This window comes from Limulus polyphemus, unplaced genomic scaffold (assembly GCF_000517525.1).
Source record: "Limulus polyphemus unplaced genomic scaffold, Limulus_polyphemus-2.1.2 Scaffold227, whole genome shotgun sequence".
NCBI classification, from domain to species: Eukaryota; Metazoa; Arthropoda; class Merostomata; order Xiphosura; family Limulidae; genus Limulus; species Limulus polyphemus.
In genome coordinates, this window is record NW_013665837.1 from 137,255 (window position 1) to 163,095 (window position 25,841).

A 25,841-nucleotide genomic window follows, 5' to 3' on the forward strand; every position below is an offset into this window, starting at 1 on the left:
TTTTTACACACTATACATCTTTTTAATTCTATATAAATCTTTTACCGACATTATTGATTTTTAACTCGCTGTTTTTTTGTTGTTTTTTTTTGTTTTTTTTTACATTTTACTTTAATCTACTTTCATTGCTTTTACCGGTTGTTTGGCGCAGATAGCCTAGCTGCTTTGCGCCATAAAACACCAACCAACCAACCAACCAACCTTATGACTGTAGATATAAGATCCTGAAAGTATATCTGTAGGCTTTGATATGTATCACAAAAAGGGTTAATCTCGGTAATATAGATCCAAGAACGTTTATAAGTACTTAAGTTTATCTAAGTCTGATAAGCATCTAACTAAGATTATTTATAATTCCTAACTAAGATGTAAACATAATTATTCATATATAATTTTCACTATAATAAAAATGACCTGCAATATTTGAAAAAGGTCTACAAACAGCTAATAATCTTATACTTCATATTAGAAGCGTGTGAGACTGTTGAACGATTGTGTGAAGTAGGTGTCTATGCACTTTCAGGTTATGTACATTATGTACGTGTAGCCAACCATCCGGGACGGTTCTAATATTACCATAGTAACAAGTGAATTTATTACCCAAATTTTGCTACTCAGAATAATTATAAATAGATAAATATAGTATCTTTAATACAACCTTATTAGGTTGATTTAAGTCGGCATGTTTATAAAGATGTTTCCCACTGTTAGGCATAACTAAATGCTTTAATTTGAATATTGTTTTAAAGACAGTAACAAGTATGTGTGTGTGTGTGTGTATGTGTGTATGTTTTCTTATAGCATTGCCACATCGGACTATCTGCTATGTCCACCGAGGGCAATCGAACCCCTGATTTTAGCATTGTAAATCTGAAGACTTACCGTTGTCCCACCGGGGGGACCATTTAACAAGTAATACTGTATAAAAAATACGTTTTATTATAGAGAAATGCGTAAAAGTTTTTTTATTGTTTGTAATTATAGATATCTGAATATTAGCTAAGTCTCTAGTATATCATGCCATGCACAGTGTTTATCTCACGTAATATTAATTTTTTTTCGTTGCTTGAAGGACATAGCTCTAATGTTGATTCACAATAACTTCATTTAATCAGTATGTATCTTTCTCATTTTCATATGATCTTTTACACGTTTTTTTTTCCCTTTTAGTCCAGTTCCTTTTCATATTTTCCCTTACCACCTTCGTTTTATTGTTTTGTTAAGATCAAAGCTACACAATGGGCTACATATACTGTGCCCGCCACGGGTATCAAAACCCAGTTTTTAGCATTTATAAGCTTTCAGATTTACTACTGAACTATTGATGAAGTTATCTTCATCATTTTATTATATTGTATTTCTTTCTTACTCTCCCTTCAGTATTTTTCTCATTTGTAACGTTTTTCATTCTATATCCCTCTTAAAATCCTATCTTTTTTATATATTTATTTTTAGTATCCCTTACTTGATTCTTCTCTTTCTGCAGTTTCGTCTTATTTACCTTTTAACTTGACACCGCAATCTCCGAATTATTCTCATTAATAAATGTAAATATGAAATATTAAATGGAGAGAAAATTAAACGAACCATCATATAGCATTCAGTTCATCGTCCTACTCCTCTGATACCTTCACACCACCAAAATACAGCTATCCCTTTGTCCTCTTACTCCTCATACCTGTACAACACCATAATACAGCTATCCCTTTGTCCTCCTGCTCCTCTCATACACCATAATAGAGCTACTCCTTTGTCCACCTGCTCCTGTCATACACCATAATAGAGCTATTCCTTTGTCCACCTGCTCCTGTCATACACCATAATAGAGCTATTCCTTTGTCCTCCTGCACCTCTCATACACCATAATAGAGCTATTCCTTTGTCCTCCTGCACCTCTCATACACCATAATAGAGCTATTCCTTTGTCCTCCTGCTCCTGTCATACACCATAATAGAGCTATTCCTTTGTCCGCCTGCTTCTCTCATACCTGTACAACACCATAATACAGCTATCCCTTTGCCATTTACCTCCATATCAGCATGTTTTATCTATTTCTTTTCCACAGTCTTCATACCGACCTAATAAATTACTTACTTGTCCTCTCCAACCTCAGACTAACGAATTACATGCGCCTCCTCCTCTGTCACCTTCCCATCAACATTGTGTCCATTTGGCTCACCTCCTCCTTCGCCTTCACACCAGCGTGTTACATCTACTTGTGCCTTCTTTACCATTTTCACACTAAGATGTTACATCTACTCCTGCCTCCTTTACCATCTTCACACTAACATGTTACATCTACTTGTGCCTTCTTTACCATTTTCACCCTAACATGTTACATCTACTCCTGCCTCCTTTACCATCTTCACACTAACATGTTACATCTAATTCCATCTTTTTCATATTTTCACATATTTCTACTTCCTCCTCCTACTACCCACAGTCTTTATGTGAATTAGGTACTCGTAGTTTACTGCCTTAGAACTTCCAAGTTACATCTGCTTCCTCCTTACCTACTACTGTCATTTTTGCCCTCGCTGCAAAGACTCTGAGAGTACAACCGTAAGAATTTAGATATTTTATCGATCGGTTATCACTCAAAACCGCCAAATCCAACCATTCGGCTCACATAAGCCAGCTTGCTGCTGAATTGTGTGTTCTTCGTGGTTTCCTACGTACTACAAGCTGAATTTTCAGTCAAAACCGTTCGTTTTTCATAAAAATACTAGTAAGATTTTAAAATCTGATTCAAATAACTAGCTATATTGTATAAGCTTATTAGCCATTTATATCAGTTAATTATAACGATAATTAAATATTTGTATTCCTAATAATTTTAATTGATGCCCTGGTACATTGGTGTCAAAATTGAATCAGATACTCCAGAAATAGCAGGGAAATTATTGACAAAACTAAATTCTTAATTAATCTTTTAGCTGCGAAAAGTGTGACTTAACATAGTGTTGCCAGTTTGAAAACTTCTTCATCGCTAATACTTCATCATTAAATTAACGTAGAAACAGTTTCGTATAAACGTAGAAATTGAAACATTTTGCTGCGTTTGGAAATCCAAATCAAGTTTGAAACATTGATATCAGTAGTCTGTTTCTTCCAGTAAATTCTGTTACTCTAAAGAAAGTGGACGCATCTGGGACGCACGTAAGGAAAAGCAAAAGTATAGAACATACGTTGAAGCCACAGATATTTAAGATCATTTGGTAAAAAATCAAAAACCATGTCTCACAGTTTGTTCATTAAAACACACTGGAAAGAAGGAAAACGAAGTACAAGTCTCGATATTCCTCCTAGACATAGTTCTGTGTCATTGACATGGTAGGTTTAGGTTTAATTTTCTCTGTACTGATCATTTCTACTAATGGTACTTCCCTTAATCTGTAGATTTCGTTGTTAAGTCATTAATCTTTAAGGTGCTCCTTTGATAATTTCTGTTATCATATGACAAAGTGGATTTAGGCCGCACATTTAAATAGTCATAATTCTACGTATTAAAATATTTTTCAAACTGTCTAATTTAGTAAAAATTAGTGATTGTAATTTCAATAAACGCATCTCGGGAACTTTTTCTTAAATATTTCTGAATTAAGTTTCTGATATGTCAACCCTTCATCAGCTTTTTCTGTAGATACTCCAGCTGTTTATAATTTATCAAGAGATAAATTATCCCAATTTTAGCAATTATGATTCTCAAAAATAGGTAATTTAGTTAATTTAATTTTATACTTTTGCTGAACTTAACTGAGTGTTGTATGAGTTAATATATGACTCGGTTATAAGTTTCTTATGTTTAGTTATTAATTAATTAACCTAACTTGTCACCGCTCTTCTAGTTATAAGACTTGTTAATACATTTTTTTTACATCTAACTTTAATAACACAACTATCGTATTTAGACATTTATATCCATAACCATCTTTAAATAATACAGTTCTATTAAAAACGAAACAGGAGACTAATTCTGGTTAAAAACTTTCAACCAGTAAAGTTTCTTTTTATTCTTACTCTATATTCATCACTGCAATATTTATTATTTTAAAATGGCAAATTTGGAGTATCACATTACAATGGTTGGTGCTAAGCTAAGGATCTCACCACTGCTGTGAGGTTACAATGTTCCATAATGCGAGCGAGTAACGTTTTTGTGGAATAGATCCAACATAGCACCGTTCACAACTGGAACCAGTAAATAAGAGTATCTTGACCTTGACAGTAACGTATTTTTCAGTCTTAATTAAAGCTTAAAAATTCCTCTTCTGGATATGAACAAAGTCAACAGTTTAATACATTTCTCTCACAACCCTTCACGTAAACAAACATGCTTTTCCCAATACATAGTTTTATATACCAGCAGTTTCATGAAGTCAACGCGTTTACGTGATAAGGACATTTAAAATACTAGAATATTCAATACACATGAAACATATTTAAAAACAGGAAATTGCGTGACTTTTCCACACACCCGACTTGTAAATATATACTAGCGTATAGCCGTCAAAAATAACTGGGCAAATACTACCACCCTTCACCCTATAGTATACCCTAAACTCACATTTCATAGCTAACTGAAATAAAGAAATTTTGCGAAATTAAGCTAGACCAACAAAGAGACAGAAAAGTACAGTCGAGATAGTCATGAAATTCAGTAAATTCCTTTGTGAGCCTATCATAATTAAGATATATGTGCTACTATATCGTGTTGTCTACAAAGATATTTACACAATAGCGTATGGTCTATACAGATACTATCATCATCACCGTTTTAACTTTCGTGTATTTGCAGTTGGCGTCGTTTATTATAACTAACGTTATTACACATAACCGTTTTGGGGGCAAATATGATAGGACTGAAATAAATACCAACAATGAAAACTATCACAATTATAACCTAAGTTTATGGTATACTTTTGGAACACACAACTTATTAAGTTATTATTATTGTTATTATTTACTAAACAAAAACGTGGATAGAAATAAATAATTTACCAAGATATTGTCGTAGTGAATCATTAAAACGGTTATGATGATAGTATATGTGTAGACCGTACGCTACAATGTAACGTACGCTATGCTGTAGTAATACACACACACACGTATATAAAAGCTAGTGCGTTTTGGTAACACTACGCTCCAACAATGGCTGTGTAACCTTATATTGTTATGTGCTGAGAGTATAAAATGAAATATGTAAACAACAAAACGAGAAAAATATTTAGTCTTCGTTTTTTTATATTAGAAACTTGGTGATATAACAGTAAATAGTTTAATTTAGGAACAATTAAGGTTAAAATAGAATCGTTATCTTTACTTTCATGATAAGTTGTATGCAGTTGGCTCTAGGCTAGGTGATCACACACTACGTCTTTACTTTAGGCGTATTTTACCAACACTCACTACATTTACAAGGTTTCACGGCTCTCTGTGTCTCCGTTACTAAAATCGTAATGGATAGACAGTAATCGAACTATTCTGTCTGGATAAATGCATTTTGGCTTTTATGAATACACCTATTTCGAGAAATCAGACGTGACATTACACACACTGGTTTTATCTAGGTTAGATAAGTTAATTATAACACTTGTTTCACTTATTATACAAAAATGTAGATTTTCAAAGTGTAAATTAAACAAAAAGTATATAGTGACTCCATTGACATTTCAAACGATGTATAACTTATTTGTGAATTGATCGGTTGATCAATTTTCAATTTTGCATGATGTTCTGCATTCATAATCCGAGGGTATCAGTAAGTTAATAAATCCTTAGGCAATTAAGCAACTAGTATTTGTATCAGTTGTGCAACAATAACAGTTTAAAGATGTAATCTTACAAGTGGATGGCATCACACCAATAATTTTTGAAAAATGCTATTATCATTATCCGCTTTCCGTTACCTCCTATGTTACACTTTGGTTTAAGTTATAAAATATTTCACAAAATAGTAACCATTTCGTTAAAATATAACTTTATTTCACGCGTATGTATTGTTTACATAGAGTTTGTAAAACAATAAGTATGAAATCTGATCTATTAAAACTTGCCGTAAACTAAAATGTGATGATAATACATTAATTAAGTGAAAGGTTTGTTTTGGGATATTTATCCCAGTTGGTATTGTGGTATTCCAAGTGATGGCGCCACTAGCAGTAATCTACACACGATCTCAGTATATTCGCAGATTAACCAAATCAGACAAGAAAATGTCGTTCTACATGTATATTGCTATTTCTGATTTCCATTCGCAACATCGCTTTAACTTGAGAAGCAGAATTTCGTGTTCCATTTAAACAAAATGACCATATACGATCTGTCGCACTATTAATTATAACAAGAGGGAATCCTCAATAGCCGCGGAACTTGCAATTCTTTTAGGGAGGATTAGAATAAATTAATGTATTAGACCCTTTTTTTTTCCTTTTCATTTGGTATATTTTTGTCCGTCAGCAATACCACGTGAGAGGCGCGCGGATACACGATTCAATATTATTACTCATCATGATCTCTACTAGCCTACCCTCAAATTGAAATTCTTCTAAGCAGGATTAGAGTAAATCAATCCATGAGGCCTTGGGCGTGAACAAATACATCACTCGAAATTGTTTGATCTCCTGAGTCTAAAACTGTAATTAGATCTCAAATTGGTCAAAAGATGATGGAGCTATCAGCTAAAAGTTTGTACTTAATAAAAAAAATAAATCGAGCCATTCTACGAGCTACTGTTCTATGGCTAATAAAGTTTAAAATGCTAACTTGTAGAGGTATAAGCACATGAAGCTGTATTTTATTTTCAATAAATTTGAAATAAGATAAAAATGTCACTGTTTAAAGGGAAAATAAAAATTGTGTTGATAAATTTCATAACGTACTAGAAACAGTTGAAGTCAATTTTAATTCCAAAGAAACTATTAGTTTCTCATACAAAGATGTTATCTTGAATTTGTCATCAAAACCTAAAATACATAGCCATTTTATTAAACAATAAAATAGAAATACCATATTATAACATATATACGTTTCTATTTAAGCAAATTGGGAAAAGTAGTGTCATAAGCTTTTATATAGTAGAATTCCTTCAAAAGGTCTCGGATATTAACAGAAAAATAAGTTTTTTGTCTTTTCTTTAGTCTTTTTTATTTGTAATTTCATGCTGAATTATTTCAACAAAATTAGAAATCCAATGCATGTCAAAGCAATTATTCTGGAAATTAATTTACATAAGATAACAAGCTTTGAATAAAAGACTAGCACAAGATCGATACCGAAAAGGCAATTTGGTTAAAGGAATTATTTTCTGAAGCTTGTCATAATTTTTGGGTAATGCTATGTTAACTATTATTTATTGTTTTGTTTTTGTAAATGAATTACGTTATTTTGTGTGTTGTTTCATGCAAGAATGCATTTTTATCTTAAGAAAACAATAAAAAACAATTAAAAGTAAAAATCTGTTTTTGTGTCTTATTAGAGCAAAATTACCGCAAAGAAAATAATTTAAATTGAATATATCTAAGATACTCCACTAATTCATTTCATGTATGATCTTAATTTTGATTGGCTCACAAAGGAATTTACCGATGTTTGACTGCCTCGACTGCACTGTTCCTCCTCTTTGTTGGTAAGGCTTGATTTTGCAAAAACATTTTATTTCAGTCAGCTATGAAATGTGAGGTTAAGATATACTATAGGGTGGGGGTGGTAGTACTTGCCCCGTCATTTTTTACTGTCTATACGTTAGTTCATAGAGTATTTATTGGTAAAAATCAGTTTTAGCAACAAAAGTATAACCTAATATTGTTCTTAGTCTATGTACTGAAAGTATAAAATTAAATGTATAGCAAACAAAACTGGAAAATTATTTGTTGATTTCTTTATTTAGAGTCTCCGTTGATTAAAGAGGTTTGTTTTGTTTTATTAAAAACGTTGGTGATATAACAGAAACGTGTTAAGTTTAAAATGTAATCGATATTTTTAGTTTCGTGATAAATTTTATGCGCCTCGCTCTAGGCTAGGTGATCCCACACTACGTCTTTACTTTAGGCTTATTATACAAACACTCACTACACTTATAAGGTTCCACGACACACACACACCCTCACGGCCCACTTGCACCCCGTCACTAAAATTGTAATGAGCGGACAGTAATCGAACTATTCTATCTGGAGAAATGCATTTTGGCTTTTATGACTCCTATTTCGAGAAATTAAGAATAATCAAGCGTGACGTGACACACGCACACTGGCTTTTATATAGGTTAGATAGTTTTTTTTTGTTTTTTTTTCATAGAAAATCGTGGTGGTTACATCATAACTTAATACCAGTGCTGTTTTACTGAACCACAGCTGTGTTTGATTGGAGCAGGTAATGTGTTTTATGTAACTTAGTTTAACAAAACTTAAACAGTCAAAAATATTGATAACATCAAAAGTACGCAACTGAGAAATCAATGGATTCTAATCGTTATAAAGTTTTGTTTAATGAAATTCCATACACCTAGTTATACCGGTATGTTAAGTTAGCTACATTATTTACTTAGTAACTCTTTAGCTTTTATCAATGTAGATAGCTTGTTTTCACCAGAAGTTGTAGATAAGTAGCAACTCTAGATAATTATATAGTATGCATACGATTGAATGATTTCAGCTAAGCCTGTAAAAACATTATTAATACTTTGGTAACAAATATTCGTATATTTGTTGTGTTTTTGTGTGTGCCGAGAATGCCAGTTAATCACTATCAGCGATGATAAGTAACGGAATACTTGTCAATAACATCAACATAATGGTAATAAGTATTCATTCCAGGTCGGGCGTGATCGAATTGGGTTGTATCGGTAGGTCCAAGGTTCGAGCCGCGATATAGTATGTACGTTACGCACTTTCAACTGCGGCCGCGTTATGAAAGTTACAGTTAATCCCACTTTCCATTAAGAGTATCCGTGTGGGCGGCTGATGCTGATGACTGGTCTAAGTTAGAATTGGAAATGCCTGAACCTAGGGGGTTTCATAAATGACTGTTTAGCCCATGTATCGTATAACATACTATTCAATTTTAAAATAGTAAACAAAATATTTACAAACGATTTAAACTATGAATAGTTTAAGATCATACTAAACAGTAAATATGTGACTTTGAAGATAAAATGATTTACAAATAGTATATTTTCTGTAGTTTTTAACTCTCAATATAAGCAATAAAAACTGTAGGTTGATATAACTGGTCGCTTGACAAATTACTTTTTACCTATTTTAAAAAATCCTTTTCACTTGACTCACAGCTCACCAAGAACCAAATTTGTATTGGATTACAGGCTTTCAAATATTAAAACGTTAGATTTTATCGCGAATTTCTTTATCGCACATAAGAAAAATAATTTATATTAAATATGTGATATTATATATATAAATGTATCATGGTTTTGTGAATTCGATAGGTGCCTTTTTCCTGTACTTTAATTGAAGTTATATCATAAAAGCTATTGAACTAAGAAGGTATGGATTGTATATATATGATGTTTTTTGTGATGAACAAAACTGGTTTTCTGGTATCATGAAATGGTATTAGGTTATTCACCATCGTCCTTTTCTCTACTGGGACTTAGTTGTCTAAGCTGAACTAGATGTATCCTCTTGTGACAAAGTTGTGGAAACTTATCACGTTTTGAACGTTTAATTCCATGTCGATTGATTAAAAATACATTCTCCAGAATTTGACATCTACAATTCGGAATTCAGTCGCATGTAGGAGAGTGTCACTGTCATTCGATTGAAAACTACCAAAAATCGTTTCAAATAAATCTCCTGCTTTATGAAATAATTGCACAAATATTTTAGCCGAACCTTTGTTTAATACTGTCTCACTGACGACCATGCAGTCTAAAAAGATTCTACTTGATAAATGGTTGAGTAACATGTAGGTCTTTCTAGTTGATGACTTTATATATATAGAATGATAGCAAACCAGAATCAAACCAATATTAAAACACTTTAAAATAACGAGTATTGAGAATAACAATTGATTTTTAAGTAGCTTTAGTAACTAAATTTCTCAAGTTACAGGGATAGAATTATTTAAAACTACAGCAGAATATTGAAAGAAACTTGAAAAAGATAAACTTCATAAAGTTGTCTTCTCTATAAGACAAATCAAAACTTGCTTTAATTGTTCTCGGCAAGGTTATAATGATAAGCATTTTTAGGCGTCAAAGTTGTAATTATTCACATTTTAAATGTCATCAAGATTGTAATTATGGGCATTTTAAGTGTAACCAAGTTACGCACATTTTAAGTGTAACCAAGTTACGCACATTTTAAGTGTTATTATGGTTATATTGATAAGCATTTTTATGGCTGCAAATGTTGTAATGACACATTTTTTATGTCGTCTAGGTTTAAAATGTATGTATATTTAATGTCATTAAGGTTTATATGATGTGCATTTTTAAATGTTATTAAGGCTGTGATTAGCTAGTTGTTTAATCGAGCTGTATATTAAGTAGGTAGCAATAATTATTTATTGTCTTGAACTTTACAATGGTACCTAGATACTTTTTTCACTATTGTCAATAACGTAATTTAAGAAATGATTATCAACGTGTCGGCCAACAGACCTTTATGAAGGCTCCCAAACGATGACCTTATAGTTTATTTTTCCTTACAGCGGCTTTAACCACTTCTTTTGCATTTTTGTAATCTATCATATTCTAACTGTATTTATCATAGGAAGTAAAGCCAGTCGATTCTTTTATTTTCATCAGTGTTACAATGGCACTTATTGTTTAGAGTGTAGTTTGTCAAAATCATATTAATGGCTAATTTGTGTATCACTGTCAAAGTAATAATGGTATTTGGGTTGAATATTGTTACATGGTGAGTTCGGTGTGAATATTGTTGCATGGTGTATTTGGTTTAAACATTGTTACATGGTGTGTTTGGTTGGAATTTTATCGCCAAGGTTACACGGTACCTAGTTTTATTTGTTTTTTTGTTTGTTTTTTGCTGCTGTCCTAGCTATCATATGCATTATTCACTTTTCTCAAAGTTTTCATTATATTTTTGTTGCTTGTTATCATCGCCTCATTAAATATAATATTTTCTCGACACTGTTAAACTTCTAGCTAGAAACCTTGGTTGATATCGTTACTAAATAAAACTAAATTAATTTCTTGTTTTGTGATCGGTAACTCGTTGAGATAACCCATTTTTTAATCAGTTTTAATCCCACCACGAGTAAGAGTGGAGAAAACATTTAATTAAAATAAAACTTAAATGTGTTATAGTTTAGGAGCATTACGGCATTTCTCTATAAACATTTATTTAATTCGTGTCGTCTCTTTTCTATTCAAACAAGGTTCGTTGTTATATAAAGCTAAGGTCAAATTTAACACCAATCGGTTTCTTGGGCTTGGTATAGCCTGGTGATTAGGGCGCTCAGCTCGTAATCTGCGGTTCACGGGTTCGAAGTCCCATCACCGAATATGCTCGTCCTTTCTGCCGTGTGGACATTATAATGTGAAGGTCAATCATACTATTCGTCGTTAAAAGAGTAGCCCAAGAATTGGCGGTGGGTGGTGCTTACTAGCTAGTCTATCACTGGTAACTTAGGAACAGCTAGCGCAGATAGCCTTCGAGCTGGTTTCTTTATTTTATTTAGCACCGAGGTGTTTAGTTGCTATATTTACCAGACACGTATAAATTCGATTACATCTAACGAGATGAAAATTCTTAACAATTCTTATATGCAAAAAGATCATAAAAGTTATAATAATTAAATTGAAAGATGAATAATTATTAATATATATATATATATATATATATATAACAAAACTATTTATGACATTGTAAAACCACGTGTAAAATGTATAGTGATTTGTAACAAAATAATCTCTAAACCTCTTGAGATACGTAATCTTAACTGAGGATTTTATCGGACAATAAATGAAAGACAAGCGCAGTTTGGTGTGTATTTCACAAGTGAAAAGTTTTATTGAATACGAGTATTTTAAGTAATAAGGAACTTCTTCATTCGTCTCTTTTTGACAAAATTCGACACATTAGCTGAAAGAAAAAAAGAAGTCAGATAAATATTAAAATGATCTTAACCACCAGTGGTGTCGAGCTCAGCAGACGATGGTTACGTAAAATTATCGTGAGACACAATTTGATTTCCAGATATTATCGTTTTCTGAATATATCACTAACGGTGATTTTTTTTAATTGTAGAAAATAGTATAATCTATATGAATTGTGCATATTCGTGTTCAATCTCATTTGATTATTGTTAACAAAATACATAGAAAAACCTCTATGAACGAGATCACCGTTTACGAGTGTAAGTATCGCTCGAACGTCATTGCTTTCAGAATGCTCCATTTAATTGGATATACTGTTGAATATTTCAATTTTAAAGACGAGTTGCGTTTCTTTGTGTGTGTGTGTGTGTGTGTGTGTGTGCGTCGTTTGTTTTTTTTTTTCCATTGGCAAACTTTTATAATTGCAATTCATTCAAACAAGTGCGATAGATAAGTAACTCTCTGTACTGAAACCTGGTAATCGTTGATAGCATTTTCGTGTTGCTCTGGAACGTAAATCTTGCCTCGTCGATTTATCTACTGTAAACACTGCATGCAATCATTCATGGGTACGTTGAATGAACACCTTAATACAGTGGAACATGGTACACCCGGTTGAATAATCCTTGAGACGTAAACACGAATACGTTTGAAAGTTATAGGTGTGAATAATTTACACGCCCACTTTATCCCATATCAATTATATAGGAACGTGTAAGTGCTCGTTCACCACAACCTTTTATCCGTGAAGGCCATTAACTAAGGAAGAGAGTTGTGAGGATCTCATACCTACTTGTTAAGAACCGTAACCTAATCTTGTAACAAATCTTCTGATTACTGAACGTTTTCAACAGAAAACGAAAGGAAGCGACACACCAAGCCTAAAAAATGATGGATGGTTGACAAGAAATAAAATATTGCTTATAAAAAGAATACAAGAAAAAATGTGAAAAGGACATTCATGAAAATATAAGTGGGGGGGGGGGGGTAGCGAAACCGAAAACACAAATACTAAAAAAAAAAGATATAGCAGGAAAAGGGATAAAACAGAGGAATGGAGAGTTTATAAAGAATTAAGAAGATATAGAAAATAAAATAAAACGCAATTAAGGTTATAAAGGGTAAGAACGGACGAAAATGCAATATTAAAATGAGAACAGAGAGGGCATATATTCTTGGGGACACCCGATCTCAAAGTGTATCCATTACCATTATTGGTGGATTTGGAAATAAAATAAATTTAGAATTAATTAAGTTTACGTATGTTGCGTTTTGAAACATCGGAGTAAATATAATTTTTCTTTTAGCAACTTAAACCCAAAATTATCGACTTTTTGAACATTTATTTCTGGTGAGGGTCTCATATTGTATTTTAGTGAGTAATTTATGTTTATTTAATTATAATACATAGGAAACCAAGCAATATTTAGAGGAATTAACTGCAGTATTGATTTGTTTCCTTTTTAATGTGTTACTCGTATGTTATGAGGGGTATATAACCGAAAAAGTCATGGACCCACAAGAAATTTGCTAGATAAATAGCTTAGATAACGAATTTCAAAAACACTTGTGTTCCATATGGACCCTATCTGTAGTTCTGAGATTAAGTTTTCCTTCATTTTATTTAGGGCTTATGTCAATTTCCCCCCCATCTCCCGGTAAGATAACGGAGTTAACTTCTTAAACCCAAGCAGACGTTGTCAGCGTACAGCCGAAAATCCCGATTTCCCCATCGGACAGTGACAGCGTCCGATATCGCTTGTCTTTTTGGCTGAAAAATAATAAAAAACCATATTATTATCAATCTTTTATAATAAACCGGAAATTTTATAAGGTATGGTAATAATTATTAGGACATCATGAAAATATTTCCGGCAGAACGTGCAAAAATGTATCGGTTTAAATAGTTAAAACGCTAAAAACCGGGATTCAATTCTCCACGATGGACAAAGCGCAGATAGTCTGTTCCGTAGTTTGCGCTTTAAAAAAAGTCTTGCGACAATAAATTTCATTAATTTGAATTATTGCCTGTTATAGTCATGACACCAACTATGTCAAAATAATTCACACCAAAGATATGTGAAGGAAATTAATTATATTGTAATTATATTCCATCTGTAAGTTGATTTAAGGATCTGGATAACACGTTGTTTAATAATCATTGGTGACTACTAACCGTGCGTTCTTTCGCATTTACTATAGCACACAATAATAACGTCTTGTAAGAACATTAACTTGAAACAGTACTCATAAAGCCAGTCAGAATATCTGATAAAGAAATTTCAGGAAATTAAAAAAAAGAATAAAACTTCTGCGGTTTGATAGAATGAAGACCGACAAGCAAATATATGAAAAAGAGAGAACGAAGATTGGTTTGATAAAAACTTATCAGATAAATGATGACGTCATGATCTAAAAGGACAAGGAAGAAAAAGATAGGAAAAATGACTTAGAATAAGTATATAGAAAATGGCTTAGAATAAGTATATAAAAAAATGGCTTAGAATAAGTATATAGAAAAATGACTTAGAATGAGTATATAGAAAAATGACTTAGAATGAGTATATAGAAAAATGACTTAGAATGAGTATATAAAAAATGACTTAGAATGAGTATATAGAAAAATGACTTAGAATAAGTATATAGAAAAATGACTTAGAATAAGTATATAAAAAAATGGCTTAGAATGAGTATATAGAAAAATGACTCAGAATGAGTATATAGAATCATTTTTTTGCTCTTACCTTTTATTGAATTTCTTCTTAAGTTAAGTATGTAATTCTAAAGCAAGATTTTTCTTGGATAAATGTCTAAGTGCACACATTTATCACTCAAGGTATTTTTGTTAATTAAAACTTTTGTATAACTTGCACATTTTTGATAGAACTTTAAATGGCACATAAATTAAACAATCATTGCAAAACCTCATTTACGGAAGATCAGTACGTTCCTGTTATAACTTCCCTTCTGTTAAACATTAGTTCGGCACTAATGCTTTCTCTTCCCATATATGCCCCCCACTGGTTTAGCGGTAAGTCTAGAGGCTTATAAGGTTAAAAAAAAAAAAAACAGGTTTCGATATATTTGGTGACCACAGCACGGACAGCTATGTATAGCTTTGTGCATAATAATAATAATAATAACAATAATAAAAACACTTCAGTACGAGTACTTTCTCTTCCCTTTTCTCCTACGGATGATATCCTTAATCTAAGGAGAAAAAAATATATTGAAGGACGATTTGGAGTCCACAGCTTGAAGGATTACTTGTTGATAAAAGAACCTAAGGTGGTTAAGAAGATCGAGATAGGCTTAACTTGTTTCAGTATAAATTCTATAAGTAGGCAGAGAAGTGAAGCAAAACTACGACGAAGTATGACACTTTTTTTTAAATATCAGATTACCTTTAAGCACAAGTGCTCAAGAAAATTACTCGTTATTTTCGTTGTAATCGTTTGAACGATATAAAAAATATCCGCTTGTCTTCAAGTTTTAAAATAGAAATATTCTGATTATAGTGACATCTAATGAGAAAGATAGTATAATACAGGTTTTACACTATTTTCCAAATATAGGCACAAGCTTGTTAATCGTTATCATTGATTTCTTTTGTTAGATTAATGCGAGCTTAAAAAAAAGTAACAACCCAACTGAATCTTTTATATTTTATTTTTATTATCGAATAACTGCCTTAATCTGTCTCGACATTTGTTCAATAAATTTCTTTCTATAATTATGATTTAAACCCTAAATGAAAAATGCAACTCATTCTACGACTTCCTTATCTTGACCTTCCATAGCTCAAGTGGTTTTGGGAATAAATTTACTTTAATCTAAGTACAAATTTATTTTATTATCTTGTGTATGAAAGGCCTGGCATGGCCAGGTGGCTAGGGCGCTTGACTTGCAATCTGAGAGTCGCGTGTTCGAATTCCCATCCCATAAAACATGTTCACCCTTTCAGCGAGTTCGAATCCACCGTCCCAGTCTTGGGAGCGTTATAATGTTACGGTCAATCTCACTATTCGTTGATAAAAGAGTAGCCCAAGAGTTGGCGGTGAGTGGTGATGACTAGCTGCCTTCCCTCTAGTCTTTTATTGCTAAATTAGAGCCGGTTAGCGCAGATAGCCCTCGTGTAGCCTTGCGCGAAATTCAAAACAAACCAAACTTATGTCTGAACGTTATTCCAGATTTGGAATACGTGTTCGCTAAAAACTTAAAATATGCTTCACTCATTGCAATTAGTTTTAAATACAGTAAAGACGATACTTAGTTTAGAAATGTTGATATTAGGAAGATTGAACTCGAACACCAAGATCTTTAATTTTGTTGTTTTGTTTTATTTTTGCGTTGAGCTTTTCTTTTCATTTGATTGTGAGTTATATCTCTGAATCTTTCTTTACGTGTCCTCTGAAAATCTTGTCAACTAATGCACTGATTCCAGCTACTTTGAGTTAATAAATTGTATTCATTGTTATATGATGTTTCAGCTACAGCGAAGCTGGAATTTGTGTAATATTCACACTTCTATGGATGTATTATACATTTCTATCAAAATATCTCCAATACATAGCTTTAATAGTTAAATTAGTAACTTGTTATTAGATTACGTTAAAGATATGGGAATATCTTTAAGAATTAAAATGCAAGAAATCATAACTGATGATTTTGGTTCGATCTAAAGTATTTTTTTTCTATTTTATTTATAGATGAATGAAGTATTACGACTCCCCCATCCCACTGCTTTCACTTTATGTAATATTAATTATTTTAGATTATTTGCTGTAGCAGCTATATTCAGCGCATTATATAAGCATAAATCTAAGAACAATAAGGTGGAAAATTTTGTCAATGAAAGAAAGCGCTAAATGAAAACGAAATCCTACTTCTATACGAACTAAACCATACATACTAACTATGAGTTTAACTAAACCATACATAATAACTATGAGTTTAGAAAAGGTTTCAAAATTTTGAATACAGCATCAAACCTATAAACGATATTAATGCGCCAAGTAGAATTACGTCGTAAAAAGTAGTACCAATTAATTATATTAATGTAAATAAATGGAAAGAAAGTAGTATCGTAAACATTAAAAAGACAAATAACATGAAATAACGAGATACATACAAGTGTAAAATCCTCTTTAAAACTTTTTTTTCACCTGAACTAGTTATGAGTGATTATTTTCCCCAGCATAATTGTGTAAATGGATATAATGTAGAGTATTGCGAATATCTTTATTGATAAATGTGTTTCATATTGGGTGTATAATTTGGTATTTGATTTCGAATAAGCACAACCTGTCAAAATGACTTACAGACTGATACCGTTAAAAATATCGTTATTTCACAGAATTCCCTTGACGTTTTGAACGCAGTTCTTCATCAATGTCTTTATCAATAGTAACATCTAGAAAGTAAACCCTTAACAGTAATTGATTGCTTGGCTAAAATAAAACAGTTCTGTTACAGTTCTGGTTTTAATTTTTAACTATTGATGTACTTTCCAAATAGATTTATTTTATTATGAATTCCATACATGACTTCAAACGAAAGGTTAACTTTACTGTGACTTACTCTTTCTTAACTATCTTCAACTCTACGCTCCCATAGAAACATTATTACTGTCAATCAAGTTCATAGCTGTCAAAGGATTACCAATAAAGACAGAGTTTTTGTCTGTCAAATCGGAAGTGTATAGTGTCCTATACGTCATAAAACTATTTTGAGTTGCCATTATTTTATCCTTTGGGAAAACTGAGGCAATTTAATATAAACCCATATCTACTGTAAAAGTTTGTTTTTTTATCATAAATTCTCAGCTAAATTATAAAATAAAAATGTTGTTTATAAACCATTTTAATCCAATTTTGGAATTTTAATTAAGCTAGAAAAAACATTGTTATCATACTTTTAATGTAAAGAGGGATTGTTAAAAAAATATGTTGATTACCAGGCGTTCTTTTTGAATCGTTGAAGCTTAATGAAATTTCTACAATATTATCTGTGCTGTAATAAAATCTGGAGTATGAAGACGAAACAACAAAAAGATGAACACAAGTAGTATTAACAAATATAAGGTTTTGAGAAATGTCAGTTTCTGACGAATTTTAATTCGTTTCATTGGAAAGACAAATTATTACATATAATTTCGTTAAATATATTGCGTTTGTATACATTTTAGGCTTCTACACATCTAATGAAAGGTCCATTTGCTTAGTACGTCTCGTTTCTAGTAAATTCGTCCATAAGGTAAAAATCTGTCTAATAATACAACTACCAATAATATTAATAATAAATCAGTTCATTAAACATGAGCGAAAGATCACTGAAATTTTATAAAAATCTAACTAATTAGTCCTAACTGGACCTAAATCATTAAAGTTAACATTTCTAAGTTAACATTGGTAAAGAAATAACATTTCTGAATTTTCGATGTAAATGTGTGTGTGTATATATTCTCGTATATTATAAACTCGATCATATATACAAATATAAAAAATAGTTTTATGGTTCAATATCGAAGCGCATGTTTTAAAATGAAGAACATTTTACTCTTTAACACAGGCTATATTGGCGATCGATGAATATGGTATTATAATGTTATATATTGTTATAATGCTATGAATTTATAATCGAAACTTGGCATCTAACCGACACTTCCCAGAAAGTCCCACTTTGAGTCAATTTTCTTGGAATCTGTCGCGACCAATTTAAGAGAATATTCTCACCAGATAAAGGAGTTTTAATTAGACAACTACCTAGAGGGAATTAGAACTGACGTTAGATGCCTTTAAAACTCCATTACTTATACAGACGGAAAGTTTAGAAGCAAATTCCTATGAAACAAATAAAATGTATATAATTTCTGTCAGCAGTAGTGTGTTCACTATAAATAAAGCTTGTGACGTGGAAAATCAACTCACATTTTTACTTGAGGCAATCGTAAAGTCACATCATTTTCTTCATACTACTTAAATGAATTACATTACGAGTTAGAGCTCTACGGGATAACTTATTATGGTGAACTCTTAAAAAAGACCTTAGGCTGCGAAGCAGACATGCTGAACAACAGTTACCAGAATAGTGGTAACATGAACTGGTTCTTTAGCACACAAACACACACGAAGCACAGTTAAATTGCTCTATTCTTAATTTTTTCATTTTTAAATTTAAATCTTTGTTCATAGTACTCTGTGTTTTTTGAAACCTATTTGAAACACATAGAGAATTCTATTTGAAACCTGCAAAAATATCTTCTCTCAACATTCAAGTTACAATTGGCTTATGTCAAGAGAAGATACCTTCGTTATTAAAGCAAATCATCACATATTGGCTTATGTCAAGAGAAGATACCTTCGTCATTAAAGCAAATCATCACATATATCTCCAGAAAGCAAACAGAAATATTCCTTTATAACAATTTTTGTCCTTGGGTAATTTCTTTTTAGACTTCTACGCGTTATAAACCGTATATTACTTTTCTGAGATAACAAATGTTTTTTGTTTATTTTTAATTTAATGCGTTAACTTTCGGGACAAGACACTACACTATAATATAAGATCAGATGAATCGTACGAAGCACATTCTACCACAATGAAACACATTTGCACTATCAAAAGGACGCCACCCCCCCAGTGGCACAGGGGAATGTATACGGATTTGCAACGCTAGAAACCTGGTTTCGATAGCCGTGGTGGGCAGAGCACAGATGGTCCATTGTGTAGCTTTGTGCTTAACTACAAACAAACAAACCAAAAGGACTGTAAGTGCTATACAGTTTTATTCACTCGCAGATCTCCTGTTCATTCAAAGCTTCATTATGAAATAATTTAAAATTATGAAAAATTTAACGAAGAAGAGGCCCACTTATAAATCAAACAAGCTCATTCTTCTGTGCTGACGTTATTCTACGTCAGAGTTTTATATATAAGAAATATCCATCTGTTTTGAAAAACTAGCACTTCTTAATTTCCATACTCCTGATAATCATGAACAATTTGGTTGAAGACTTTATCATATCGTACTTCCAGTTAAGACTTATTTCACTTCATATAAAATATTCAGTTCCGTGATACATTAAATGAAGTACAGAGTAATATTTATTAACTTTCCTTCATAGTATATTGCATTTCTCGCGTGCCTTTTAAACAGTGTGTAAAGAGGACAAAGAGACGAGATACTTTTAAGAACTTTTGAAATGAATAAATCTATTTTATTTAACCCATTTCATAGTCACAAGTTGAGATGTTACGTCTAAAACAACTTACTACAGGTACTTACGTCACAAACTACAAAATACAGTGCTACTTATAATGCGCCTGTTGTATTAATCTTATTACCACGCCCATGGTTACAAGCATAGGGACCTAACTTTCAGCATTATTTCAGTCACGAACAATTTATATAAAAACTAAACATCTCTGTTTGCTTGCTTGTTTGTCCGCTGCTTTCACTTTGCAAGTCACTCTTCCCTCAAGTGAAGGTGCGCAAAACGACAATTTTTCGTTAATATGCGCGTCTATCGTCTGTTGGCAGAACCGTTAATTTTGTTGTTGAAATATACATTACACGAATAAATTCTATGCAGATTTGACATTTTTGGGTAAGTTTGAGTTAACATTTAATTTAGAATATAGCATTATGGTAGAACGCTTGCATGAGGTGGAAGATAGTTGAATCTGAAAATTGTATTTTTATATATTTTTTTATTACCATTATAATAAACAGAAATATTAAGTTATAGATTATTAATTATACATCTAATAATACAGCGTATATTTAACCTCACACACAAAATAAATGTATGCAGAATTAGAATGATGTGTGTGAAAATGCAAACAGTAGGCCTAGCTTATAAAATAAAATTAGGTTGTCTATCAAAAAAATTAAAATAGACTACGTTAAAAGAGTAAGGCTTATATTATAATACTTATTTTGTAAAATGAGATTAAAGTCAAGTCAGCGAATTTATTTTATTCTACTTTCTCCGGGTGGTTCGATACTTGGAAGTGGATTTTTTCTTTTGATACATTAAAAAGTACAATATTGCATTTTGTTTGTAATATATTTCATACATCAATATCATAATATTGAATACGATATCACATTAATAAAAAATATATTAAATTTACATTAAAGTAAATTGAACATAATATTACATACATTGAACCGGTACTTATGCGTGTATAAGATAACCTAAATGTTCTCCATAAGAGCCTATTTATCTTTGCCAGTGAAGGAAAACAAAACAAAACAAAAAAAACATCGTTCATAAGGAAACCCCGATTTCAAACATGTTCTTAGTTTATTTTCAAAAATCAAACCTAAGGTTGTTGTTGTTTTTGAATAAATTCACAAAATATTTTTACCTATCAAAATATGGAACGGGAAAACACAGTAGGTTTTTTTTCCCCCGAAAACCCGGGCAACGCTGCTAGTATAATATAATTCTAACTTACGTAGCGACTGTTTTATCAATCTCGTTGCAAGATCTAAGATGGGGAGTTTCCTTTGTGGCAAGAGATAAATTCCGTTATATTAAAGAGTTAAATCTGAAATTCGATTGTCCCAACACTGAAAAAAAAACAAAAAAACTTCAATTAGTTTCAATTTGAAACTATAGTCTCTGTGTGACAGAAACTAAAAATAAAACAAAGAACAATTCTGTTCTGATCTGAAGTGCATCTTTGGATGAAAACATTCTTAATGATCCCTATCCAATTAGACTTTAGATTTTTTAGTTCGTATTCCAAAACGTATAGATATAATAGATATTCCTGGAGTCAATTGTGTACTTACAGATCATTTGAGTTGCATTATCTATCGATTTAAGGTTTATTTTGATCATTTTTATGTTTTACCCTGTGTGAGTGTACAGATTTCAAAATTTACACTATTTCTCATTTACATCATTTAGGTTTTTTTTATGTGTATAGTGTTTTGATATGTCTTTTACTCACCAGGAAAACTCGGTGAACCTAAATACAAAAACAATTCGGATAGGAGAGGAAGTGATTTAAAGAGACAAAAATGTCATGAATTACACGAATTTGAAAGATGAGAAACTATAGATTGTTGTAAATCTGAAAATTTATTACGAAGAACAGTCGCGTCCACAACATTCATTACGAAGAACAGTCGCGTCCACAACATTCATTACGTAGAACAGTCGCGTCCACAACCTCAAAGATTGGAGCGTATTTCGGCGAGGACCAAGCTTTGTACAGTGGTTAGCGTGCCGGACTATGGATCTGCAAGTCCATGGTCTATGTTCGAAAAACAAGTCGATCTACATTTTGAGGTGGGGGTGCGTTATAAGAATAAGAATCATACAGTTAAGTCCCACTGTTCTCTAAGATAAGAGTAGCCCAAGAGCTGGCGGTGGATGCTGTTAACTAGCTGTCTTTACTTTAATCTATCATTTCACATTAGGGACGGCTAGTATAGATAGCTCTTGAGTAGTTTTGCGCGAATATGGGAAAACAAACAATTGTTTTTTCTATGACAACCGGACCACACCCAACCCAAGTCATTTAAAGTTTTTCGTTTAAATACGACGATCACAAAGGTTTAATGTATGGTGCGTTTGAATTTTATCTTCAGTCTGTTCTTAGTTTTCTTGTCCATAACTAGTGTCATGTGTATTTCGAACAAATTTTAAGGCTTAAAGGCATAAAATATATATAGAAGTATTGTATTAAGGAAAAATACATAACAGAATATTATGTGAGTTTCTTATAAAGAATGTTATATATTTTTTTTTGTTCCTCGCTTTACTGTGATTAGCACGTTCGACTCGCAGTCTCCTAGTCTGTTTCGAATTCCATCACATAACATGCTTAGCCTTTTAGCCGTGGAGGCTTTGTAATGTGATAGTCAATCCCACTATTCCTTGATGAAGAGTAACCTAAGAGCTGACGATGGGTGCCGTTGATTATTTCCTTCTTTCTAGTCTATCACTTCAAATTTAGGGCTGGCTATTGCAGATAGCTCTCCAGTAGTTTTGCTCGAAATTCATCCAAGTAAACAATCCTCGTTTGAACTAAAATGCTGTCTCATGTAAGGATTAATTTCATCAAATTTGCTGTTATTTTTTTTTATTATGAACCACGGTAGTGGTTCATGATAGGGATCACCCATTTGTTCTTTTTATTATTATTTAATATTGTTCTGCTAGCCTACAGCAAAAACGGGTGCGAGTATTACGATCAAACATGGACAATATTAATAAACGGATAATTGGGCATTGCGTAGGGTACTTTTTAAGTTGCTTCCATGTTTTTCATAAGCTAAAAAAACAATTCTAGTGTAAACCATGTTATCATTACCCCTGGAAGTTAGTTTTCTTACATATATCTGATGTTCATATAAAAACTTGAGTACAGGGTGAAATAGGAATTACCAGCCATTAATAGATGAACATTAGATGACTGTAACATGTACATACTCAATGCTTTGTACATTATACAATCGGTGTCTTTAGGGAGTCAACCTCTATATTATGTATGAAGTGAAGGAGTAAAAATAATCAATACACATAATATTAAATTTTATTACACACATTCATAGAATAATTACTTTAAAAGACACGGATATTTATTTAAAGAGATGTTTTAAATGTATATGTTTTAAAATATTGCCGTGATTGCCGATCCTAAGTGTCGAGTTATAGCTCACACTCGAACTGGTGTATTTAAGTGTTTTACACTCACAAAAAAGAAACCTATCATTCTGTAAGTGTTTGAAGAACTTGTAACACTGATGAGGAGTGGAATTCTCCGAAACTAGTCTGGCTCACAGACACACACCCCAGTGAAAGAATAGATCATTCCAAGCTTTTACTTGTTGTTAAACAAATGTTTAAACAACTCTATATATTCAATTATAGCCCACACTGTCTGACTGCGAATATTATAGATACTGCAGATAGAATAGTCATCGTTGAAGCTGACTATAAGGAGTGGCAAGAATCATACAAGTACAGTCATGACTGTCATATGGCGAATATGATGGCGATTCTAAGCATAATTGAAGCAGAAATTTTGTAGCTATATATTATATTTTGAAAATAATTAGTTTCAGAAGAAGTATGCAGCAGTGGCAGCTCACCAGAGTGGAAGAGGGTCGTAGAAGTGTTACGACCCAAACTCCATCAGGAATGTACGAGATGGGGAAGTGTATTGATATAATCAACTCAAAATTATTAATTAACACCTTTTCGACCTTGTAGAGTGTGCTGAATGTCACTCTACGAAGAACTCTGGCCAGTTACACCAAAACTGTGACCGATCTTACTATGGCCAGCGGATAGGGGGAAATATAACAACTATAAGAAATATGAAAAATGCTTATTTGTATACATACGCCATTATATTAGGAAACATTGTCTTATACTTGCATTGAATATACATTCATGCATCTACGCAACTTGAAAAATCCAGATGTTAACTATATATATAATTCTAGATAACAGCATGTAGTCAAAATAGGGATTTGTAGCTCGAGTAAATAATGTTTACAGTATACCCAGCCTAGTATGCTTACCTTGTTTACTATCTCTATATGCAGGTTTTTAAATCCCAATTTCTCATACCTTAAGCTTGTTTATTTACTTTTTTGCGACTGCATTTTCACTTTAAACTGGCTTTCTTATGTCTGTATTTTTTTACGATCTCCATTCCTCTTTTTGAATTAAAAATGTTCAATAATCTTGTTTAACTGATTTCATTGTCATTCCTTTTTTTAAATTAATTTGCACTAACTTCATTACACATACTTACTTTCTTACTTTGTTTTGAATATCTGTCATTGACCTCTTGCTAATTTTGAACTTTCAGAAATATGGATTTTCTAAGCCTCGTTTCATGTATGCTGATCACGTTGGTAGTGGGAGAACACTGCTTTTCTGGGTGCGTCTGACAGACTGCATTGTGGGGTTCACTTGGGTAATGAATGTACTCTTTCGGACCTAATCTGTGCAGAATGTTTCACTTTTGATTTCTTTCCCTCCATAAATCCCCCCCCCCAGTGGCACAGCGGTATGTCTGCGGATTTACACTGCTAGAAACCGAGTTTCGATACCCGTGGTGGGCAGAGCACGGATAATCCATTGTGTAGCATTGTGCTTAACTAATAACAAACATAGAAAACCCTTCATAAACCTATTTTATTTTTTTTAACAGAACGCAAGTGGTTCCTTAATGTAGTCGTCTTCTCTTGATTTTTGCTTCCCATTTAATTTACAAGAGGATATACAATGATTCACTACATTGATTCATGCTCAAGCTTCTTTCTTTTGTTTTTTATCACTACTCAACTACCTCTTTTATCTTGTGGGTTTTTACCTAATTATTTCTACTGTCTTAGGGGGTTTAAAGCTATTCCTGTGCTTTAATGTCTGCTTTTTTCTAGCTAATGATATGAAAGCGAGACTTGTGTTTTACCCTACTCGAACACATCTTCTGTGATCAGTTTAATCATGTTTCACAAGTTTTAACTACTGAGATTATACGGTGAAAAGATCGTTCAAGAAATATATCGACCCCTTTTTGGTATCTTCCGTACCATTAATTTCGCATCAGATACTTGGGGTTTTCAACCTGAACTAACCTAACACAACATTTGGCCAAAGAAACCCTGTCGGAGATCTCGAGGCTCAGGCATAGCCGCCCCTAGTTTTGAAATGCTGATATAACCTTACGCCTACAGGGCTAATATTACCCGGTTGTTTGTTTGCTTGAGGTTAAGCGCAAAGC

The 25,841-nt window shown here is 32.3% G+C and overlaps 1 protein-coding gene across 1 annotated transcript in view; it reads left to right on the forward strand.

Annotated features, from left to right (window-relative positions):
* LOC106478574 (GTPase-activating Rap/Ran-GAP domain-like protein 3) overlaps window positions 1–25,841 on the forward strand; it is a 437,755-nt gene that overhangs the window by 83,314 nt on the left and 328,600 nt on the right. The window lies entirely within an intron of this gene.